This window comes from Sphaerodactylus townsendi, linkage group LG10 (assembly GCF_021028975.2).
Source record: "Sphaerodactylus townsendi isolate TG3544 linkage group LG10, MPM_Stown_v2.3, whole genome shotgun sequence".
Lineage (NCBI taxonomy): Eukaryota > Metazoa > Chordata > Lepidosauria > Squamata > Sphaerodactylidae > Sphaerodactylus > Sphaerodactylus townsendi.
Window position 1 is genome coordinate 23838634 of NC_059434.1, and position 26028 is coordinate 23864661.

Below are 26028 nucleotides of genomic sequence, written 5' to 3' on the forward strand. Positions count from 1 at the left end.
GTAGCTAGAGATCTCCTGTTATTACAGCTGCTCTCCAGGTAACACAGATCAGTTCATCTGCATAAAATGGTCTCTTTGAAAGGTAGACTGTAGGTACGATACTCCACTGAAGTCCTTCTCTGAACCCCACGTTCTCAGGCTCCACCCCCAATATTGCCAGGCATTACCCAACTCAGAGATGGCAACCTTAATTGCCTCCCCTCCTCTTTTTTGGCTGTTTGCAGCCTAGTCCCGGTAGGCGCGACCTTTTTGGTGTGAAAACAAAGATAACCGACACTTGCTGTTGTTATGTGGCTCATAGACCTACTTTAAGATTGTGGCTCACAGACCCACTTTAAGATCCTGCTAGGCCTATTTTTGTTTAAGTTGTATATTTTAATGATTATTTAACCACTTTGTCTCCTCAGTGTATGTTTAAATAAACAGACAAATCACAGGTTATAGAAACACAAGTGCACTGATGGAAGCACAGAGGCCCATTCCGCACAACACAAATACAACATCTTGCAGACATGTTAAAAAGAATCTTTTCGGCTTTTGCTGTGGGACTGAGCAAAGGATAAACAAATAAACAGTATCAATAGAGCAGACTTTGCTTTAAATGGCTCTTTCATCCATATTCTACCCCCCACTGTTAGAGCTCTCAGTTCCATTTTTTGAGCAGCTAATGCCCACCATTTTTTGCCACTCATCCTCCCACAATTTCTGTCGAAAAAGTACATGAATAAAAGATTGGGGTGCTACCGAATTCCAGCGCAGACAATTTTCCTGTGAGTTTTTTGTGTTTGTACTCAGGAACGTCTTTGGAAACTATGAAGACACTTATATGAGCATCTGCAATGGAGTATATTGTGATGCTGCATGACTTCAAAGTACCCTCCTCTTTTCTTTAACAAAAAATGAAAAATGGCACGAGCATTGAATCAGCAGTGAAAACTAACTTTATTCATGTACTTTTTAGAAAAGAGATACCGGAGTAGCTTCAACTGCAAGCTGAAGAGGAAAACTCCTTAGGAGAAGGACACTTCTGCACATGGTGGGTGGCACGGAGAATCCTGAAGCAGCAAAAAATGGTAGGCATGAATGGCTTGCAAAATGGAATTAAGAGCTTTAAACAGTTGGCCAGAAACAAAAATAAAACTTTTCCTGCTCTCCACACAACAAGCAGGAGGCATTTTCAAAATGTCTTCAGTAAAAAAAAAAATCTGATGTACATGTTTTATGTAAATGTAAAATGTAAATGTAAAACAGGAAAAAAACAAAACATGTAAATGTTTTAGGAGGAAAGCTGTGTAGAATTCCATCCTAAAAGCACCTCCAGTCACTGAGGCCAGAACTGACAGCCCACCCAGCAATCCTGAAGCAGCAAGACAGCTTAGGAATAGATCCATGGCCAGCAACAACTAAAAGACACAGTGCTCACTTGAAGGCTCAGAGATTTCAGAATGGATGCTCTGAGTTATCTCAGGACCGAGACTAAGCAACAGCAGGGGCGTACTACCTGTGGGAACATGGGGTAACACATGTCCCCAGGCGCACACAGACCTGGGCCCTGGCACCAGCTCTGTGCAGTAGACCTGGACACGTGCGGCTGCTCCAAGCGGTAGACCTGGATGCCAGCATTGGATCCAAGCAGTAGACCTGGATGCCGGTGCAAGCTCCAGGCAGTAGACCTGGACGCCGGCACGAGCTCCAGGCAGTAGACCTGGATGCCGGAAAGGGCTGAAGGTGGTAGACCTGGGCACCTGTGGGTGTTTTTTTCAAATTTTGTCGCCAGGCTCCATTTTTCCTTGATACACCTCTGAGCCACAGTGCAGACTTATAAGAAGACAACTCGGGGAAGTTGAGACTGCAGAAGCAACTTTATCAAAAGCCTGACAGCTTTCTGCCACACCTGCTCTCAGACTGATATTTCTGAACTCTTAGACCTGGACCGGACTGACTGACCTGACCCACGCTCAGCCCTCAGCAAGTCACCCAATGAGTTGCAGGGCAAAGTGGGATTCAAACCTGGGTTTGCTAGATCCCAGTTCAACACCAAACTGGCTCTTGTTGTGATTAAAAGGAACGGGAGGACATTTTAACTGATCTGATAAGATCAGCGATGAAATATCTTAGAAGGCTTGTGAATGGCCAAAATGATCAATAGAGATGACAGCACTGCGGGTCATTGGCCAGCATTTAAATAGTCCCCTTCGGTAGCAAAGCGGTTATATGAAAAACATCAGCTCAGATTCCCACTTAGTCATGTCTCTGAATGCGTGCCCTTCAGTAAGTCACACTCTTTTAGCCTCATCTCCTAGTAGCATGAGATTGAGGCTGCTTCCAGAAGAAGATATTTCTCCACCATGCTGTCTGAATTGGACCACTATTTATTTTGAAGCATCTACCCAACATTGTGTGGATGCTCCAAAACCATACTCCATTCATTCTTTCCCTGTCTTCAGTATGCTCTTTCTCAAACCGGCATTGCAACCATCATTTTGGGAACAGCGTAGTCCAGGATCAGGTAAAGGAATTATGGGAATTGATCAATGTAAGCACTACTACTACTACTACTACTACTACTACTACTACTACTACTACTACTACTACTTCTTCTTCTTCTTCTTCTACTACTACTACTACTACTTCTACTACTTCTTCTTCTTCTTCTTCTTCTTCTTCTACTACCACTACCACTACTACTACCACTACTACTACCACTACTACTACCACTACTACTACCACCACTACTACTACTACTACTACTAGTAGTAGTAGTAGTAGCCATTGATAATAATGGTGAAAGTGGAAATCAATGTCATTAGTAGTAGTAGAAGAAGAAGAAGAAGAAGAAGAAGAAGAAGAAGAAGAAGAAGTAGTAGCAACACCAGCAAGGTCTCAGGCTGGAAAAACCCTCTGCTTATGACCTTCAAAAGCAGCTGCAGCCAACTGGGCCAGGCAAATGACTCCACCGACACAAAGATAGGCAGTTTCATAGATCTATATGTAACTGCACAACCAGACCATTGCAAACAAGTAGTCGAACAAGCTGATGATTCTCGCTGCATTGCATCAATAGCTCACCGAAAATCTCATCTTCAAGGGCTAGAAGAAGTGGTGCAGGACCCCGCTGCTCCCCATATTCTGCCCACTGCGTGTTACAGAAGGCCGGCAAAGCCCTGTGGCCTGGGAGGATCTTTGTGCCTCTTACAGGCCCCTATTCACTGAATTCTCCTTCTCTCACGGCCAGCTTTGATCCTAAAAATGCCATCCGCTAACGAGAAAGTTCCTACTGGTTTTCCCTGGAATCCACTCGTGAGTCCCCATACTGGGAGCTGGGGGCTTGCTGCAGTTGCAGAGTAACTTAAAGAACCTGTATTGTTTAAGAATAAAAAAGTGGTCGGACTTGTCTTCACACTCCATTTACTAGCCAGTTGGAAGCACGAATGCTGGTAATTTTTAAGAGCATTTGGAAAACAGAGCGGCTGGCAGCATTGTTCTGATACTTCCCATTCATATTTTATGCGGAGAAAAGGAAAAACAGCTGTCGGACATCTGGGGTTTTCGCGAGAGAGCAGAACCATCGCTGAAGTGCTTGTGGAATCTTAAAACTGCCCTTCCAAAGTCAGAGTTACTCATTCCCTGATATTAATTCCCGCTGTCCAGCAATACCAGTTTCTCTTGCCCTGGAGTATAATTCTCACCATGGGTGTGAAATTTCAGTAAATCAGCCAAAGTCCAAAAGCTCCACTTTCAGAAATGTCAAGTGAATCTGCTTTACAGCAAGAGTTGCTGGCTCGCAGAAATTTGACGAGAATGCTGGAAAGATTATTCTTAATTGGAAAAATATGTGATCACATGTCTGTCTTTACAAAGTCTGCTTGCTTAAGAACTGCGTTACAGCCCGGGTCCTACAAGATGCTGATCAACCCACATGGCTTCCTTTCCCTTGCTCAGTTGAAGGCTGCTGTGTCAGAATGAGGCAGGATTCAAGCAAACCAGCAGATCAGGTCCAAAAGTTATTCTTCACGTGTCTCCAGATTGTATTTTCATGTATGCACAACACACTCTAAACTACTGGGGACCTCAGGCCTAAAGATGTACTTTCTGGGTTATATTACTGCCAGAAATTTGCCGAGGGGTAACAAGCAGTGATTTCAGCTCAACAACTTAATGAGGCCGAGCAGGAAGCTGACGTTTCTTCAACAAGGAAGGGTTTATTGCAAGTGATCTATGTGGCTTTGCTCGGCAGAAAACTCACAGCATCCAGTACATGCCAGCCCCTTTATACATTTCCCAGTAACCCTGAAAGGAACATAGGGCAGTCCCACCCCTATGGTGTATGACAGAAGAAGGGGGCAGTCCTCTTCCATCTAATACAGAGAAGAAATCCCAGGCAGCCAAAGGGAGAAAGCGGTCCCTTTGCAGATGCTGATGGGATCCAAATCCCAGAAGAAAAGCATTGCCTTCATAGAGGTGGTTCCAGCCCAGGAGTGAACAGACAAGAGACAGAGGTTCAAATTCTCCAGTGAATTCCTTTGGATCCTGAAAGGTAGGGATAGAACAGGTCAATAGGCTTCTGGATCCTGAGAGTAAAAGCACTGGAGACAAGTCAAATGGCAAAACAGGGTGACATCTTTTGAGGCTGGGTGACCCTTGGATGCTGGCAACAGATTCCATTATGAAATTCAAAGAGGATCGTTGTTCTTTGTCAAAAGGTCAAACTCGGGCAATTCATTCACAAACAGCATTCCAGAGTCAACTTCCTTGTTACTTGTCTCAGACGTTAACGTGAGGCTACTTTGCTTCTATTCTATGAACCTTTCAAAAGATTTTAAAGATAACATTTCTAACTTAAACATTAGGAAGGCATAAAAGGATGGCACATGCTTATGCACTTATAGGTGGGACTGTACCTCTACCTACTGGCAGGACTAGAAGCCAAACCAATAAGACCTTATTAAACTAAAAGATCTCAGAAACTGGGCATCAGCTTAAGGAAGGAGGAGCGTTTACGACATCCCTAGAATGAGCCTGAAACTAGGGAAATCACTAGCATTGGCACAAACATGCATATGTGGCCTCTGTGAACATACTGGAAGCTTCTGAACCCACACACAGTCATCGTGTCCAGGCAAGGAGCCAGTGTAGCCAGGCAACCTGACTTCAGGAAAATATTTTGTTTATTTTCCCATCGGTAACAATCTCTCTAGCATCTTTTAGTCACTACATTTTCAAACTACTACCACCACATATGGAGCTGAAGTATCTGGGCAAAGCTAATTAGCCCAGGGATATTAAGAGCTTAGGTTTGGCGCCCCGCCTCCTGTGGGCATTACCCTCCCTCACACTACATTGAAGCAAATAGTTTTTTGCACCCATTTCTGCCTCCCAAGCCCAGCAAACCTTCCTGGGTTCTCTCCCCATAATTCCTCCTTTCTCAGTTTGTCCTGCACACACCAACCCTACAGAATTTGGGTTGATAGCCTAGAGAAACAGCTCCAATGAACTGCAAGTGGATCATGGCATGCACATCTCTCTAAATCACCCTTGGCAAATCATTTGCCAAACAAATATCGGCATCAGCTCCTCTACAGAAACACCCTCAATCGAGATCCACCCCCAAACGACACTCAACACTCAGTGTTCAAGCTGGGGACCTCACAGGTCTCCCTTGAAGTATTTGTGACAGAGTTGGATTTAAAAGGAGAATCTGGGGAAATTTGGAGGATACTTACTATGAGAGATGCAAGTGTATTAGCTATCATCTTAGGGGTACAAAGGGAACATCTTGCAGGAGACTCTCCTGATAGTCCCACCCAAGGTAGGAGAAGTTTGGTTCAAGGGTCTAGAATTTCCATGGACCCCTCTGGGTATAGCCACCATCTTCTATTAGCTCCCATTGGAAACAATGGGGGATGGGGGCACTCCTTTTGGGAGTCAATAACTTTGGATACCCTGAACCAAACCTGACCTAACTTGGTTGGTATCATCAGAAGGGTCTCCTGAAAAATCTCTGAAATTTTGGTGCTGCTAGCCTAAAAACTGCACCCCCTGCAGGCCGAAAACTGAAAAAAACACTAAAAAATACAAAAACACACAAATGAATCTGAAATTTTTACGCACCCCCACTAGGGGCACCCAGGGACATAGAGTACCCCATGTCCCCTAGGGAAATACGTCACTGCATATGACTATCCCCATACATACATTCACCATTTTGTCTGAGCATTAATTTGGTATATTTGATCAGAAACCCTGACTTTTCAGCAGCGGCATATCAAGGGGAAATGGAGCCCGGGGCAAAACCTGATTTTTCCACTCCCCACAGGCGGCTGCCCTCCATGGGCAAGGGGAAAATCAGCATTCTTCCTCCATAATGCAGGTCAAGGGGGCTCCTGCATTATTGCTGAGTTTGAAGTGCCCAGAGTGGTGGCAGCATGCCCTGTCCTCCTGCAGACTGAGGGCGAAGGATTCCGACCAGGGTGAATTCCCTGCATTGTTCTCCAGTCTAGCAGGCAGAGATCTTCCTGCACAGAGGTGGTAAACAGAAGGGGCAGCCCTGGTGCTGCTGGGCTCCCAAAGAGGAGGGCGGGAGGCCTGTTTCTACCAGGGCTGGGCAGGTAGGAATGGGTCCCCAATGCTGGGAGGGCCACTGCCACCACACCCCAGGACTCACCAAGCAGAGGAGTATCAAGGAAAAATGGAGCCTGAGGCACAGAGGAGTGTGGTCATGTGGGGAGTGATTTTCCATCCCCCATGTGAATAAATGGCCTGGGACCCATGTCCCCGTGGCGGTACGCCACTGCTTTTCAGGTTATGTGCTCATGTAAACCAAAGCTAATATATAAGTGCATGACCACGTTCAGACAGAATGGCAATTATGTACCTTGATGAGGTCTCCAATCTCCAGGTAATACCTGGAGATCTCCCATTATTACAACTGATCTCCAGAAACCAGGATCCATTGCCCTGGAGAACATGGTTGCTTTGGAGGATGGGCTCTGTAGTATTATACATTGCTAAAGGCCCTCACCAAACCCCACCATCCCCAGGCTCCACTCCAACAATCTCCAGGTATTTCCCAACCCAGACCTGGCAACTCTATGTATACATCATGCTGGCAGGGGATGATGGGAACTGTAGTCCATACCATTTGGAGGGCTGCGAGTTTGACACCTAAGCCTGTTTTTCTCCACTTTTTCAAATTCCACATTCATCTTTTCTGAGAGACCATTGGCTTAACCTAGCGGTAACCAGACCTAAGTACATGAAGCCTATACTCATCCCTTACTACTCATGTCTTTCTCTCTACCTCCCTTCCTCTATTATATTTCCTGCTGCCAAAATTTACATCATAAGCTCAGGGTGGGGTTGACGTATGACTGCGGACACATTGGACAGGATCTACAAGAGGCTGTTCCGCATGCCAAAGATGTCTTCTGCTCATGACAGGGCTGACTAACATCCAGACATCCAGCGCTAGAACATTACAAGAGAAAAGTGAAATTTAAACCAAACATGCCCTTCCACTTAAACCCAATGTGACTCTTGCAGAAATGAAAGCACAAGAACCGCCTGTGCATCTGCTGGTTATGGTGCTTTTTGAACTTTTCTGTCAGTATTTGCAGAAGAGAGCTTGAAGAACAAAGGATGTCACAAATCCATGGAGTTAACACTTGGACTTAATACATTTAATGAGTACTGTCTACAATGAAGGTACACTGGAATCTAGAAAAATGGAGTCCTTTTGTAAAACTAAGCAATTCACTGACCATTTATGCATGCAGCTGTCTGCTTTGCCGTGGGTTTTTTTGTTTATACAAGGTTTCTCCTCCTCTGAAGTGTCCCTAGCTGAGTTGATACACCATTTTGCCTGCCCACTGCTTCCTTGCTTGTTTCCATGCAACTTCTATTTGGGGAGGATGCCTGGTGCAATTTTTTAAAGCTATCTTTAGTCTGTCTATCTATCTATCTATCTATCTATCTATCTATCTATCTATCTATCTATCTATCTATCTATCTATCTATCTATCTATCTATCTATCTATCTATCTATCTATCTATCTATCTATCTATCTATCTATCTATCTATCTATCTATCTATCTATCTATCTATCTATCTATCTATCTCCCAAAGGCACCTGGTGGGCCACCTATCTATCTCCCAAAGGCACCTGGTGGGCCACTGCGAGTAGCAGAGAGCTGGACTAGATGGACTTTGGTCTGATCCAGCTGGCTTGTTCTTATGTTCTTATGTTCTTATGTTCCATCCATCCATCCATCCATCCATCCATCCATCCATCCAATCCATCTAATCCATCCATCCATCCATCCATCCATCCATCCATCCATCCATCCAATCCATCTAATCCATCTAATCCATCCATCCATCCATCCATCCATCCATCCATCCATCCATCCATCCATCCATCCATCCATCCATCCATCCATCCATCCATCCATCCATCCATCCATCCATCCATCCATCCATCCATCCATCCATCCATCCATCCATCCATCCATCCATCCATCCATCCATCTATTTATTTATTTATTAGACTTTTATACCGTCCCATCCCCGAAGGGCTCTGGGCGGTGTACAACGTATAAAAATACAATGTAAAACAAGTAAACATTTAAAGCAGCGGTAAAAATTTCCAGTTCCTGTTCCAATTATATAAAAAGCTCAGCAAAGAAATTAGTCCAACTGTTCCTCTATCATCAAGTCCCTCCCCCCTCAAAGTGGGAGGCATGGCGAGTCTCATTAGATGACAGGTGGCCCAGATGTCAGGGCCGAAGAAAGGGGGCACCATTAGCAGCTGGTTCCTCCAAAGGCCCGGCGGAACAGCTCCGTCTTACAGGCCCTGCGGAACTCCCCAAGGTCCCGCAGGGCCCGGACAGCTGGAGGAAGAGCGTTCCACCAGGCCGGGGCCAGAGCCGTAAAGGCCCTGGCCCGTGTGGAGGCCAGCTGCATCACCAAAGGGCCAGGGACCACCAGTAAATTGGCCTCCGCCGATCGGAGAGGCCGTGCAGGGACATATGGGGTGATGTGGTCTCTAAGATATGATGTCTAGAGATACTTGGCTAAAGCCAGTGTGGTGTAGTGGTTAAAGAGCTGGTAGATTCTAAGCAAGAGAGCCAGGCTTGAGTCCCCATTCCACCACATGAGCAGCGGAGTCTTATCTGGTGAACTAAATTTGCTTCCCCACTCCTACATTCCTGCTGGGTGACCTTGGGGTAGTCACAGTTCTTTGGAACTCTCAGCCCCACCTACCTCACAGGGTGTCTGTTGTAGAGAGAGGAAGAAAAGGGAGTTTGTAAGCCCCTTTGAGTCTCCTTACAGGAAAGAAAGGGAGGTATAAATCCAAAACTCTTCTTCTCTTCTAGACCATGTCAATTTCATGTCAATTTCAGAGTCGAACACTCCAGTAATAAACCTTCAGTGTCAAAATAGAAAAAAGTTACAAAGAAAGCCCTTCAGATTCTTCTGAAATGGTGGCAAAAAAGGGGGAGGAATTACTACGGCGTGGACAGGGTAAGGAAGGAGTGAGAAAACCTGGAAGAAAGCTTAATGCATGGCGATCTCCTTCGCTTTCCCTGCAAAGGGAGAGAAAAAGTTGCACTTGAAGCGAGGTGACTGCCATAGAGGGCAAAACTGGTGCATAATCAAGAATCTAACCCAAAAGGAATGGATGCTCAATGAGAAGATTATATGTACATAAAAGCCCATCATCCAAGTCAAATCAGCTCATTTCTGCTGCTATTATCGTAATTAATATTTAACTAGTTTATTAACCAGCACTTAACTATATTTTGCGGCAGAGAGTTTTGTAATTTGATTTATTTTAATTTAATTTATTGTAATTTGATTTATGTTGCAGGTCATAGTCGTTTCATGATGGCCTACATATACAGAACCTATACATAAGATCAACATGTACACCCAACAACAGTTTAAAATAAAATACCAGAGTTTTGTCCAAATACCAGTGTCCCCATGTTGTTGGTGGCATGATGACATCACTTCCAGTGCGTGCCAGAAGTGACATCACTGCATTGCTAGGCCTTTTAAAACAAGAAGCGCAAGGATCTTGTGAAACAATACTTCATAATGACGTTAACAGACGCATCAGGTAATTACGGTGTCAGAAGATCAGCAGCATTACTTGATCAACTATGCTGAAAAATATAGAGAAATGGATAAATATGAGCAATTATTTAAGGTTGGGCTTAGGCTGGGCGTTTTCGGTAACTCAACTTTCATAGTAATTGGGAAGTGAAGTTTGCAACTCTGGTAGTAGTCCAATTCTTTCAATCTGACTGGCCATATAATATGGAAGTAATGCCCACGAGTCATTTGATTTTAGTTAACACACCCAAATCAGGAAGTTACGAGAGGGAAAAAAAAGGAGCCAAGACTTTATTTTTAATGCTAACACCCAAGGAAGGGAGTTAAAAGTCCAAAACTGAACTGGATCGGCATCATTCCAATCTGTGTGGGATATTTTAGAACTCAGTGACCAGCCTTTGGAGGTTTAACAAATAAATACAGAAACTGTGCACTGTGCACTTCTTAGTGTCCTAGTGGCCTTACCCACAAACCAGGTGAAGCTCTGGGGTCCTTTTTCATTTCTTTTCATTTATGTTTTAATCAAATCTATTCAGATTATATCAAAGAAAAACAATACGTACAGCCTCACAGAATCAGCAAAACACTGTATTCCAGTGTCCAATCAATCAATCAACCAATCAATCAACCAATCAATCAACCAATCAATCAATCAATCAATCAATCAATCAATCAATCAATCAATCAATCAATCAATCAATCAATCATTTAGATAGAAAGTCCATCCTATGGTTACTTTTCATTTACTAAAAAGCCTGTGAGAGGGATGTTATGCAAGTTGTACCATGAGGAAAGGTTGGATATAAATGTTTTAATAAACACCAAAAATAAATATGTGTAACCTATTTAAAAGGTTGGGAAAATGTTTAAAAGGACATTAAATATACAACTGCTAAACGTCAAAACAATATATATATACACACACACACTGTACACACACACATTAAAATCATCAACACTTGTAAAAGGCTTACTGTAGCCAACTGTTAAAGAGTTGCTTATATTGGTAATCAGGTCTTCCACACAAAGCCATTTCCTCTTAGAAAGTGTAATATAATGTGCCTATCATGTCCAATTCTGCTATGGCAAAAAATAATAATGCCTCAATCACTGGAAATCCTTCTAATGCTTCTGGGACCAATGCTTAAACAATTGGTCTCTGTCATAAAAAAGCTTTATAAGTGCTATTGGTAGTCTGGAAGCTAGACACTAATATATTATTGTATTAATTTGGACCACTGAGGGTAGCTGTTTGGTTGAAGCACGTCTGTTTGTTAGAGTCAAAAAGGTGTTCTATTGGACCGTTCTGTGCATTATATGTGTGGTTTTGTATGTATGGCGTAGGCTATTGTGGGCCTTTTACAAGTGTAGATTATTTTAATGTGTAAAAAATACGTATATTGTTTTGACATTCACTAGTTGTATATTTAGCGGCCCTTTAAATTTTTCTTGACCTTTTAGGAAACTTAATTCTACTCTTGAAGGGTTAAGTTTGTTCCCCTCTTTTGTTGGCACAACGTCTGGTTTAGAGTGAGCATGGTACACTCATTAAAGTGTTGGGCTAGGACTTGGGAAACACAGGTTCAGATTCCCACTGTGCCATGGAAACATGTTGGATGACCTTGGGACAGTCACACACTCTGAACCCTGACTCTAGCTCAGTGTTGACTGGAGACCTTGGAGAATCCTGACACGGAAGCCAGCAGTGGCAAACCTATACAAAATATATTGCCGGTGATTGTATCTAGTTGGTTGAGATGCATTCCATCTCAATGTAATTGCTACAAGATATATGTAACCAGCCTGCTATATGTTACCACTGCTGTAATGAGACATTCTTTCCTTGATCTTTTCTTTATGGCTTTACATACTGATTAGATAACTAGGCTTCCCCCTGACATGGTCTCATGGGAAAAAGGATGTTTCCATTGTCCTAAGGGGGCAGGAGGCTGGGTGGCTTTATCTCTATTTGTTGCTGTTCTTGGGGCGCCATGGCTCCAAAATAACTCTTTCTCACAGTCTTTGGGAAAATGGGAGTGGGGATTACTCCTGAATAAAGGGGATAGCAAAAGCCAGGTTCACCAGAACTGGCTTTACCAAGCTGGGTGCTTCGTTGCCTATCAATAAATACTGCTGATCAACATTACAGAGTTCGTTTATTGATTCAAGGTCCAAGATCTGACAAAACCACCTCCGAAATGTCTCTTGTCTTGAAAACCCCGCTAGGAGTCACCAGAAGTGAGATGTGACTTGAGGGCATTCGCACGCGCGCGCCCACTTCTGGTTTGGCTGGATAATAAGTTACTAGAGGGTAGGGGAAAGAAGGAAAGCCCAATCCTTATGAGCGAAGAGTCAGTGCCCATGAGCTGCTCAGATGTAGAGGGGTATTGGTAATTAAAACAGATGGACATATTAAGCATTTCTTATTGGAACTGAGTCCTGGACGTTTAAGGGTGCTTTTATAATGCTTCTTATGATGCCATGTGTAATGCAATTCTCTTGTCAAATGATAGGAAATGAAGCAGCGAGGGAACAAAGTGGTTAACTCTGAGTGCCAGGAAATGAAACTCTCAAATAAAATCCAGTTGAAGAAAAGGAGGGAGATGAACATGGTGTTACATAAGGCGCTCCATCACCTGTTGTATCCATACCACATCCCATTAGTGCTTCTTGTACAACAGGTTTTAAAGGTTCTTGTAGTATTTTAAAAACCTACCATGCCTGTTTGATCAGAACTGGCAATGGGAAACATCACATGTCCATTGTACTTCTTTCACATTTCTAAAAATTATTGTACAACAAGGTGGGAGCCGGATGAATGGGGGAGTGTGGAAACGGGTATAGAGTATAGCTTCTAATTGACCCCAGAGGCATAATAGCACCAACAGAGAAGGTGCACTGAGGCCCCAGGAGGTAATGGTGGAGGAGGCATGGAGGGGGTGTGGTGGGGGCGTGGCATGGCTGGGCAGAGTTGTGGCAGGGGCGTAGCACACACGTGTGAGCCCCAGGCAGAGTTTCCCCTTGCTTTGCCTCTGCCTGACCCTGTCAGATCTCAGACGATAAGCTGGGTTGGTACTTGGAAGGGAAACCTCCAAGGAAGATTCTGCAGAAGAAGGCCAAGGCAAATCACCTCTGCTTAATCACTTGCCTTGAAAACCTCACCAGGGGTCAGCTCAGCTTTGGAAGCCCACACTTCAGATAGGGAGCTCAGACAGATGCACGGTATATAGCTTCCAGCAAGCTATACTTTCAGCGCCTCAATCTCCATGCCACCTAAAACACAGAAATAGTATTTGCCTTCCTGTTGTCATAAACACTATCAAAATAAATATACTCGGGAGCTTAAATAAAACATTCATCTTAGGGTGGGGGGGGGGATGAGTGTAATGCCTGTTCTCTAAATAATCCAAAAATAATCAATTCAATAGTCAAAATTATCTCTCCCATCATACTTTGCAGAAATCTGGGGGTTTGGCACAAAGTATGGATGCTTTGCTATAAGCCTGAGGCCCTTGGTTGTTAAAAGTCGTTTCCTGCCACGCTGGCTGTAGAGAAAAGCTTAATTGGAAACGTACATGCAGCGCTTCATCAATGTGGAGAAAAACAGTTTCTGGAGCATTAAAAAGAAGCCTGTAGACGCAGCTTTCTCGCTTCTTCATCACAGCCATTGCTGTAAAGCAAAGAAGAAAAAACTCACATGCTCCTTGCTTCCCCCATACTCAGATTCTGCATCGAGAAGATATCATGACTATTAATTTCCCAGTCACAACTGTATTCTGGTCTTGTGAGAAAGAAAAGTAGCACTTGTAACGAAAGACATCTCTTCCTACTCCTGGGCACTAGGCTGCAAGGTACAGCTTAAAGCGGTTGTTTACTCATTGCTGCTATACATATTATATGCTGAATAACGGCTAAAAGTAATTTGTAACAGGCAAGTCTCATTTTTACCAGCAGGCATAAAACCAATTAGCTCAAACGGTTTAAGATGCTGCCATACACGCCAACCCCAGACTCCATCCCAGACTCTAAGGCAACACCATCCAGACTTTGTGACAGATTTGGAACAAGACAGAATGTGTTTTTGCACACAGTTTTCTACATGTCAGTGTCATGAAACCTCTTTTGTCCAAGAGCCTTCATACTCTGTTTTCTTCCCCCCCCTCCTTATTATAATATTGTATGTTATTAATTTGTATTGATGGTGGTTGGGAGGATGTTGTGAACTATTTTGAGTGTGAGTAACAAAGGGCTAATACAAAGCCTTAGTGAGGGAGATGGACGCGCCTTGCATAGCTATAGGCATCTCAATTGCTGGACAGGAGATTACCAGGCTTGCAGAGTGGTAGAAAAATATCACCTCTGGGCTGGCCTCTCACTCCCTTTGTTGGCTTGGTACCCGGTCATATAATGTAAATCAGTTTTTCATTCCACTGAAGGGGGCAGGTATCCATTTAGCCCAAGGAGGCATTCTAGATTTTGCCTAGTCACAGGGAGAGGGGGCATTGGGAAGGTAATGCTGTCAGCAACTTCATCTAGATTGGGAAGGTGACACAATTGGTCCAGGGGTCTCACCCCATGAGGGATTTCTTGATAAAAGTAAGGGTTCTACCTATCCATGATGCACTCTGTGAGACCTTACCAGGCTCTGGAGTTGCCGGGGTTGTCCTGGAAGACCCAAGTTCAAGCCCCTCACTTGTGCCATGGAAGCTTGCTGGTGACTTTGGGCCAGTCACATTGTTTTAGCCTAATTTATCTCACAGGGTTGTTGTGAGAATACAGAAAAGGAAAGGATAATGCTGTAAGCCACTTTGGATTTCCACTGAAGAGACAGGCAGGATATAAATGAATTGAATAACCGAAGATAAAGAATCACATTGAGTTAAGAGTTGAGAACCAGCGTGGTGTAGTGGTTAAGAGCAGGTGCACTCTAATCTGGAGAACCGGGTTTGATTCCCCGCTCTGCTACGTGAGCTGTGGAGGCATACCTGGGGAACCAGATTAGCCTGTGAACTCCAACACATGCCAGCTGGGTGACCTTGGGGAAACTAGTCACAGTTCTTCTGAGCTCTCTCATCCCCAACTACCTCACAGGGTGTTTTTGGGGGGTGGGGAAAGGGAAAGGAGGTAAGTCCCTTTGAGTCTCCTTGCAGGAGAGAAAGGGGGGATATAAATTCTTCTTCTTCTTCTTCTTCTTCTTCTTCTTCTTCTTCTTCTTCTTCTTCTTCTTCTTCTTCTTCTTCTTCTTCTTCTTCTTCTTCTTCTTCTTCGCTATATTCTTCAGCTATTTCAAAAGCAGCTAGTTTAATAAGATTTTGAAAAGCTTAATTTTCAGACTTTGAAAAGACATTACTATCTAAACTCCAACACAGTGAATTCATACTTACAAACACAGTTGAAAGGAATTCAGTCAAATCTGCTGAACCAATTTACCCTCCGTTGGGTTGCCAACCTCCAGATAGCAGCTAAAAATCTCCCACTATTACAGCTGATCTCCAGGCGACAGAGATCAGTTGACTTGGAGAAAATGGTTGCTTTGGAGGGTGGATTCTATGGCACTAGACTTCAGTGAAGTTCCTCCCCTTCCCAAACCCTACCTTTTCCACTCCCAAAATCTCCAGGTATTTCCCAACCCAAAGCTGGAAACCTTAACCCTCCACCAAGTGCTTTCTGCAATCACATTAGAATCACCACTATATTACAGTGTTTCTCATATTAGGGCACTGGTGTTACTCTGGCCCCTTCTGCACACGCAAAATAATGCGTTTTCAAACCACTTTCACAACTGTTTGCAAGTGGATTTTGCTATTCCGCACAGCTTCAAAAAGCACTGAAAGCAGTTTGAAAGTGCATTAGATAAGTTGATGCCACCAACTGAAGTTTCCCTTGCTCCCTGTGCAGTGTTTTGCAAGTCAAGAGCTGGGATATGTGAAACTGCAACCAGCCTTCTAATTCTCAGGAGCAGCAGAGTATTCGACTCACTCTCAATAGGTGGAAATGACTACACGCACTTTAAAGAACCGGAGAAGCAGGTTCCAAAAAGGATGATTTGCCCAAGGCCTTATAGTGACTCAGCTGAAGAGCGTGCTCTATTACTCATCCATTCCTGTTGCAAAGGCCTGAGGCTCGACCAATTAGACAGTTCTGATTCCATGTGCCTAGAAAGATCATATTCCTATAAAGAATTGTTTCCTGTTTGGTTGTGTGTGTGTTTTTTTTCACATTTCTGTGAGATAGCATGCCATTTGAGTATCTCACATTTTCGTTGGCATTCAGCATTAGGACTGAGTGAGTCATCCTGAAGAATGAGAAAGTACAATTATATTTAGCTTATTGTTTCTGGGCTAATTAAAAATCTGTGTGTGAATGCCGGGGTGATGGCCAAACCTCAGGGTATTCTGGGGTTTTATCCGGGAGGCGGCGTCGAACTGTCTCTGGTAGAAGAACGCTCCTGAAGTTTATGGGAAAAATACTTTGTCTTTCCCTGGTACCTGAGAACAACACCCCCCCTTCCCCCAAGTTTAGTTGCAGAAATATGTCATCTTCCACATGCCAAAATATTTCACAGGTGAAAGCAGGGACTCTGAGATGCCACCGACAATTGCCAGATAAGGCCTGAAGATCTTTCAGCATTGCAACTGATTTCTAGATAGAGAACAGTTCTTCAGGGGAAAAAATGGCTGGTTTTGAGGGTGAAGTCTATGACATTATACCCTGCTGAGGTCATTTCCTTCCCCAAACCCTGCCCTCCCTTGGCTCTACCCTCAAATCTGCCAAAATTTCCCAAATTGAAGTCCATTTAGAATAAAATCTCATTTTCCATAGTAAACTAGATGGAAAGCAAAACCATGAAGCCCCTGTCTACATTATTATTATTATTATTATTATTTATTATATTTATAAACCGCCCTCCCCCGAAGGGCTCAGACAAAGAGAATTACAAAGTAGTCCTTCAACTCTCTTTTGGAAAAAAAAACTTAAGAGATGGGCCTCCCTTTTCCCCACCCCCCAACAATTTTAAGACTGCTTTTCCTTTTGTCCTTGGCCCTTTCCCCAATTACAGTTACAATTACATGGATGAAATAGCAGTTGACAAACAGACTGAAACAAGACAAGGCCACCACAGGGATGAGAAGGAAAAAGAGACTGGCAGAAGACAGGCAGAAGGCCAAGGCAAGATCCTGAAGCAATTAGTCCTTGACGTACCAAGAATGTAGCCAGCTGAAAAGATGTTTTTAGCTCATTTAAATTGTCCATGGTCCAAAGTTTGCAGTAGCAAAACACTAATACTGTAACCTTGGTTTCAATTGCCAAGACCGTAATTGTTGTGTTGGAGCCCTGTGTTGGAGGCCTGTCAATAGTCCTAAACCACAACTTCCGTCATCTTATTCACAACATTCAGAAAACAGCCACAGCTACAGTTTAGTACTGTCCATGATAAAATGTCAAGGTTACTTGCACTGTCAACTGTTAAAGCCATTAGGAATCCCCAGAATAAAGGCACTTTCCTCAGTATGTTATCAAGGCCTGTCAACAACACGAGTCTCTCAGGAGCCGCTTCACGTTCTGCTCTTTAGTCCCTCAAGTCATTCGTATCCTTAGGGCACGTCATAACAATTTTTTCTCCAGTGAAAGACAGATGGTTGTGACCTCCTCCTCCAGGGCTCCACAACAGTGCTCCTAAATTTGACCAGAAGCTATTCGCATATCTGTGTGATGGAATATCTTCCCTTGCCAAGGTTAACTCTACGGCCTTAGCAATGGAAACTTTGACAGTGGCAGTAAATTATTTCTTTATTGTTCCAATTGCATTTTGTCCTTTCACTGCCCTATACCTGCATGACTGTCAAGCGCTTCTTCACTGGCTTCCTTTCACTTTCTTGTATGAACAAAGCAACTAAGGAATCCCCTTTATAACAGCATAACCAGAAGAACTTGTGTCCATCTTCCTTGGAAGCCTGAGCGGAGTGGTACCCTAATGTGACATCTGTGCTTATTACCTTTTGCTCCTCCTATCCCATTACCTGTAATAGATCTTCTCTTACTTCTTTGAAGCCCTAGAAACTCCTTCCAAGTACACCTTGGCGTGTATCCCTACATAACAAACCTCTACATAGCACACCTACATAGCACACCTCTGCCTTTTCAAATCCTTCCTCAATTCCACCTCTGCCAGTAATTCTTCAATTTGGCTAAACCCACATACAAGGAAGTAGCTACATTTGTCATCCGTAATGACTTTTCCTCTCCTCTTCCATCTGTTGTCTGCTGCACTGTTAAATTTTAGATTGCAACTTCCTTGTTGCAAGAACTAGTTTGCCTGGTTTTTGTTTATGTTACTCAGTAAAGATTTTGATGGCATTACGCAATATTTAACAAACCAGTTCGCGTTTCTAAAGTAGGCTTGTGTGTACTGCGAGGTGCTAGGCCTAGAAATTCCTAGAAGGGTTTTGGATGCAAGTATAACTCCCTACCTCTCCCACTGCAACTTATCTGAATAACAATGTGACTCTAAACAGAGTCTGGTTCTGAAAAAGGGAAGAGGGACTTCTCTTTGATCACCAAAAAGGCTATGCTGGGGATTACAGGACCTGCAATGACAAAAGTCTTTATATGACAAGAGCTTCAGTATGGATGGGAATTAGTGAAATGAGAGAAACTCAAAGATCCAGCCCACAGTTTTTTAAGTTCATCAGCCTAGGAAGGTATAATGCTGTTTAGGACTGCACTGTGAAAGGACACCATCTCTAATAGGAAACACAAGTACATTAAACACAAGTACAAAAATATTGACGTAAATTTCTCCACAACAAAGATTTTTCTTCCCATAGACCACTTATAAAACAAAGCCAAAGTACCTTTGAGAAGTAACTAAATACCTTTTTTTTGTTTGTGCTGGGTTTATCTATTTGTCACGAATTTTTATCTTTCTGTTATCTAATATTTATGACATACTTGTAATGGCTGAGCATTTTACAACATTTTAAATGCCCCATTCTCTACCACAGAACTTTGGGAACTCAGCAATTTGAAAAGAAAAGGGAACAAACAAATAAACACCGTTGATGGCTCTAATCTAAGTGGTTTCTAACCTCTCACATCACTTTGATAGGAATAAAGGCACTTTTATTAAGTTAGCAAGAAAATTAAAGCCCATAGTATAGTTTTATTACATTTGTTTTCTCTGAACTTTATGAGCTTATAAAATGCTGCCAGCTGTTTGAACTCTACTCAGAGGAGTAAGTGTAAAACCCAATCATCATGGAAAATGCTTTAAAGCAGTTGCATTTAATCTATTCTTTATGAGAAAGAAGGATCCTGGATGCATTTAAAATAAAAACAAGACACTTGTTTTTTAAATTGCTTTTAACACTTTGTTTTCACATTAAGTTTTGGCTCTGATGAAGCAGAAGTTTGGGTTTTTGGTACTGTGGATCAGTGGAGGGAGGGAGGGAGGAAGCCAGGGCAGGGATTAAAGTTACTCCTCTGTGAGCGAAAAGATCATGCATGTCCTGCATCATTGTTAATAAAAAGGCTTGTTTTGCACGGCTACTCCTTTCAAGGGTGTGGACTTGTGAACCCTTCCCAGTTTGTTCAGGATATCAGTGCTCCTGCCTTCCCCAAGACCCCAAGAATATAGTTGGCCACACCCCTTACAGAAATGTAAACAGACTGCCCTCCATCTTTATATGGAACCTAAGGCTGAGGTGGGCGTCAAAGTGTTGAGGGAAGTACTGACCCTATGAAACCCTTTACAGTACAAATGTATGCCTCTGGGATGGAACTGGGCACAGTATTGTTGCAGGGGGAGAGAAAGAGCACTCAGTGCTGTATATAAGCCATAAGCTGCCAGTAAGAGAACACAGGTATGTTGTAGTAGAAAGAGAAACGTTCATCATTGCCTGTGTGTAAAGTACATGAATAAAGCTATTTTTTTTTCCTGGTGACCTCAGGAACGTTTTTCCTTTTTGTTTGTTTTCAGTAAGATATGAAGGTATCTTGTTGAAAACAAACAAAAAGGAACAACAACACGTTCCTGAGGTCACCAGGAAAAAATAGCTTTATTCATGTACTTTACACATAGGAAAAGTGAACCGGCGCAATATAAAAAAACCTTCAGCAAATGGCAGGCAGCAGGGAGAATCCCTGAAGAAGCAGCAAATGGGGTGTGGGAGCTGCAGTGAAAATGAAAACGGAAGCTTGAAACTCCGTTGTCAAAAATAAAATAGGCAGCTCTCTTCTGTGGCATAGGGATTAAGAGCAGGTGTACTCTAATCTGGAGGAACCGGGTTTGATTACCCGCTCTGCTTCTTGAGCTGTGGTGGTTCAAGATTAGCTTGTGCACTCCCACACACACCAGCTGGGTGACCTTGGGCTAACTAGTCACAGTTCTTCTGAGCTCTCTCAGCCCCACCTACCTCACAGGGTGTTTGTTGGGGGGGGGGGGAGGGAAAGGAGATTGTCAGCCCCTTTGAGTCTCCTTACAGGAAGAAAGGGGGGATATAAATCCAACTCTTCTTCTTCTTCTTCTTCTTCTTCTTCTTCTTCTTCTTCTTCTTCTTCTTCTTCTTCTTCTTCTTCTTCTTCTTCTTCTTCTTCTTCTTCTTCTTCTTCTTCTTCTTCTTCTTCTTCTTCTTCTTCTTCTTCTTCACAGCATGGGGGAAGTGTCCTTAAGCTATCTTGTGGGTGCGGGTGCGAGTGGGGGTGGAGAAAGATTGCTAGTTTAGCATTTTCAAAAACACCAGGTTGAGCTAATAACATATCCTTCCTGAAGGTCTTTTTGGGAAAAAGCTGTATGGAGATCCTTTCCAAGACACTTCTTTTAGTGTCCTCGGGATGTTTTATTTGTGCTGCTCTGAAAGGACTACTGATTTATTTTTTTCAGTAGGCAGAAGAGGAAGAAGGACCTGAGGTAGTGCAGACACTACCCCTGTGGGGGGGGGGATCTGTGGCAGAGGGTCTCCCCAGATGCCCCACCACTGGGTGGGCGGAGGACACGGGACCCAAGGCATATAAAAGGTTAAGCCTGTGGAGTGAGTTTAACCTGACATCCATAATTTTGGGTGTAGCAGGCTGATGGGAGCAGCTTCAGCCCCCAAGAGGGAGGGTATGCCACTGGCCTGGCAAATTAGCAAGTCTGGGGCTGTAAGATGCTACTCTTTCATTGTCCTGCATAAGCAGTGTTGCTGGGGAAGGATTTAACCCCAGTTGTGATCAGGACCTGGGAGATGGATGCGGAGGCAAGTATGACCCACATGGGTCATAGTGAGGTGACTGGGGCAAGAAGTGAAGTATTTCTCTGCAAGCTAACATCACTGGGCCTTTCCCCACTTACCTTCTGCTGCGCGCTACTCGGGCCAAGTAGCGTGGGGTCCCGCAGCACTCCCCACTACAGGGGTGGCGGCGCCAGCGCCTTGCTTGACGCCCCAACGCAGCTGCCATCAGCATAAGCCCCCTCAGCACAGCGTCCATTCCTGGCTCCTCCAAAGATGAAGCAGCACTTTTGATTGGGGAAGCCGAGGCGCATGCCAGAAATGGCCAGCAATGAGTGGCCTTGTGAAAGGTGGGTAGAAGGAAAAGTGGGGAAAGGCCCACTGGGGAAATAAAATGGTTTGTTCTGTATGGCTGATGCTTTGGTGACTTCTTTGGGGGCACAAGCTATCAACTGCTTCCCAGTTTGTTCATGGTGCTTCCCTGTGCCTGTCCAGTAGTAGATCCTGACACTGGGGCTGGTTTTTAAAAAATAATTTTAAGATGTGATTTTATTATGTATGTTTAGTTTCTTGGCTGCCTTGGTGGTCATTGTGAGGGTAGAAAGGCGGGATATAACTTTTGTAAATAAATAAATCAAATAATAGTGATAACTCTGCCTATGAAAGCGGAACTTTTAGTTATGAGAGTACAAACCTGGCTTGCACTTTATAGCCTTTGACAGTGTCCTTGGGAAGGAATGCTGCTGGAAGCGTGCAAAAACGACTATGTCCCGTGACATTTGTATGATCCCTGAACTAAAGGTGTTTGTTTTGCAGCCTTAGATAGCTTTTTCATGGCACTGGAATTTGGGACACTGAATACTTGTAGTTGAAAGGTAGTTTGGCCATTAGAACTAGACTACAGAAAAAAATCTGGGTTTTTGTAGTTGGTAAGAAAGACGTTTTTAGCAAGGATAACAGAGGGAAGGTAGTTGATTTCCTTTTGTTCCAAGGCAACCCACTCTGGAATTTCTTAGGCACATCAACATTTCTTGGTAATGAAAAACTCACAGCAGATGCTGTAAAATGCATAGCTTTTTGCCATTTAATCTTTAAAAACTCTATAAATCATGGGTGATTTCTAATTGCAAGGAAATTTGATCAGGTTGTCTCTGTCTCTAAAAATCCTTGTCACTTGAAGAATGGAGAAAAAGACAAAACAATACTGTTCTATCATCTTTTTGGCTCTTGGTGACAGTTATACTGTATAAATCACAGAGATAATTTAGATAAATATGGGCCGGGGGAGAAAGTCTCCAATCCAATTAAGATGTACTTCCGGTGAAAGAATTGCAGTGGAAAAAATAGGAGAAGACTTTACATTAACATGGAACCATTTATAAGAGTTAAAGGGAAATGCTTGGAAAATATGCTGAAAGAAAAAAACCCGTTTTTATATGCTTTCCATTTCAAGGCATATTTTCTACAATTAGGCCACCACAAAAGTTTCGAAATAAGATGCTTTATAAGGACAGTCTAAGGAGGGAAAATATTCCAAGGCTATTGTTAGACAAATCTTTGTCCTTGGTAGTCAAGGCCAGAATGTAAAATGTTGGTTTTCATAACAGAATGATAAAAAAAACCTTTTAAAATGTTTCAAGAGGTGGGGCTTAGCCGCATCTGTTTTCTTTGAACTCTAATGAGAAAACAAATAGAGTAAATATCACCATTGTAGCACTAAACTGTCTTAATTGCTAGTTCTGTCATGGTCTGTGTCGAGTCCAAAGTAGTTGAATATAAACTGAGGCAGACCATTATGCTGAGATAGACTATTGTTCTACTTGTTTGTTTAGCTTTTACCTCACCCATTCCTAACACATCAGGCTCAAAGTGGCTTCCAATAAAATTCTTAACAATTAAAATATATAAATAACATTGAAACCTTAATAACATTTGATTGTGCTTAACTCAACAGGGGACCAGTCAAATTAAAATTCTAATAGGAAAAGAGATCAATAAATAATACTAAATAAATAAAAAAATAAATAATACTGAAAAGAACAGGAAAATAGGAGAAAAGAAGGAAGGGGGAGAATGGAAAAGAAAAGAGAGGCCAACAAGATGGAGACTGTTGCTGCCCTCAACTATAGGCCTGGTGGAACCATCTCCACCTTATAGGCCCTAATGAATTGCATCGAGTTCCTCAGGGTCATGGTCTCACTTGAGAGAAAGTTCCATCAGGCTGGGGCCAGAGCTGAGAAGGCTGGTTGAGTACGGCCAGATGCTTTTGGGGTCAGGGACCACCAGCAAGTGGTCACCACCTGATGCAAAGTGCTCAAGAGAGGAATTCATGCAGATGTGAGGGTCCCAGAGCAGTAAGGTCTATATTGTCTGCACTGATTGGCAGCAGCTCTGGAGATCTTTGGCAAAGGTTTTTCAGTTCTAATACTACCTGAGTCTTCTAACTGGAAATACCATTATTGAACTTGGGCATTCTGGCAAATTAGCACCCCGCCCTGGAATGCCCCCACCATGCCCCCTTGACAGCCCGGCCACGCCTCTGCCGCTGCTCTGCTGGGGCATCGCATGGGCACTACGCCACTGCTCTGCCTAATGAGACTTTTCAGTTCTAATACCACCTGAGTCTTCTAACTGGAAATACCATTATTGAACTTGAGTATTCTGGCAAATTAGCACCCTGTTTTGGAACGCCCCTACCATGCTCCCTTGACAGCAGGGCCACGTCTCCACCGCTGCTCTGCCCCCCATCCCATGGACACTTCGCCACTGGTCCAAAGTCATTCAGCACATCTCTGTGGCAGAGTGGAATTAGAACCTGGATTTCCCTGATCCTAGCACAGCACTTTAGCCAATACACATTTAGGCACACCAATCTCCAGGTGGTGGCTGGACTTTTCCTGCTTTTAAAACTGATCTCTAGACAACTGAGACCAGTTCACCTGGGGAAAATGGTTGCTTTGGAAGGTGAACTTTATGACATTATACCCCATTAAAGTCCTTCCCCAAATGCTGCTCTCCTGAGGCTCCACCCCCAAAAGCTCCAGTTATTTCCTATCACTGAGCTGGCAATCCCATTAAAGGAGCTTTAACTGAAGACTGTTCATTTCCATTTAGCAAAATGCCCAGAAAGCTGCGCTGTAAAGCAAGATAAATTTACTGAGTTATTGGTAGTGAGTATCAGAAGAAGAAAAAACCCATAACAAATGGCAAATGTATTGTTAAACAGAAAAAAGAAATCATCGCACCCTGTTTTACAGTAAACTACATCATTCTCGTCCATGCATATTCCAGGCACAAGTAAGTCTCTTTGTCCCCAGGCAACTTGTCAATTAATGCAAATGACAGACCTGTTCTTGCCTTCACCTTTGCTTTGGAATGATCTCCAGTGCCTTATGCAAACTGTGATTAAGGCACTCCTTAATGACCTCCAGTTAGAGATTTGCTCTATCATTTTTTTTTTCAGACAGGTGACTCCTTGATCATGAGGACATATTAACATATACATTGTTAACTGAGAAGAGGGTTTTCTTAAGCATTCGTTTTACATTAGGGGGATGGTATGGAAGACTTACTCACATTTCCGTCTTTAGACCAGCAATCTATCATTTGCGTGCCCTGTCATAACTTCATATATTCCACATTGTTATATGGATGAAGTTTATTTGGGCTCATTCCGCACATGCAGAATAAAGCACTTTCAAACTGCTTTCAGTGCTCTTTGAAGCTGTGCGGAATAGCAAAATCCACTTGCAAACAGTTGTGAAAGTGGTTTGAAAATGCATTATTTTGCGTGTGTGGAAGGGGCCTTGAATACTATTTCACATGGGGTGTTCATGGTTATAATGTTAGTTTAAGTTATGATTGATGACACTATATACATAAATAAGATGCAGCACTGATATGAAACGTCTTTTTGAATTTCACTCTATTTTGTTGCCATTGGTGGGACAGGCCAGAGCGGCGAGGTGGGAAAATTGGCCCAGTTTATGCTACGGGGGATTTTGCGTGCCTGTGGAAGCCTCTGGAGCAGCAAAGGGGCATTTCAAAAGAACCTCAACTTTTGCGGTTCTGGAAACTTGCGGAGCAAAGCCCATGCCATGGGGTGGCTCTGGGGCAGAAACGTGGCAGCCATGATGCAAAACACTGAGGGCTGTGGGGAACTTCTGATTGCATCGGGGCATTCCCTGTGCCAACAGAGGGGCAATTTCAACATGCAAAAACAGCCTCAGTTCCTGATAAGGGATTCGTTCCTGCTGAGCTTTTAAGTTGGCATTTAGTTTGAAAAACAGATCATGCTTGCTGATACTATATTAAATGTGTCAGTAGTTAAAGACTAACTCTGGAAATAAGAGACAAAGCCACGGAGAACTGTAGTGCAAGAGAAGCATTAGTTGCCAGTTAGTGGGTTTAAATTTAGGATAAGCAATACTTAACACTTATCCAACATGTCCCATCTGCAGAGGTATGGAGGTCTGTTGCCCATATGCAGTGATGTGGGGGGGGGGGGGCAAGGGAGATTTGAGCTTTATTGCCAAGAATTACATAGTCGGCCGTTCAAGGTTATGTCTTGGAACAGCAGTGGCGTAGGAGGTTAAGAGCTCATGTATCTAATCTGGAGCAACCGGGTTTGATTCCCAGCTCTGCCGGCTGAGCTGTGGAGGCTTATCTGGGGAATTCAGATTAGCCTGTGCACTCTCACAC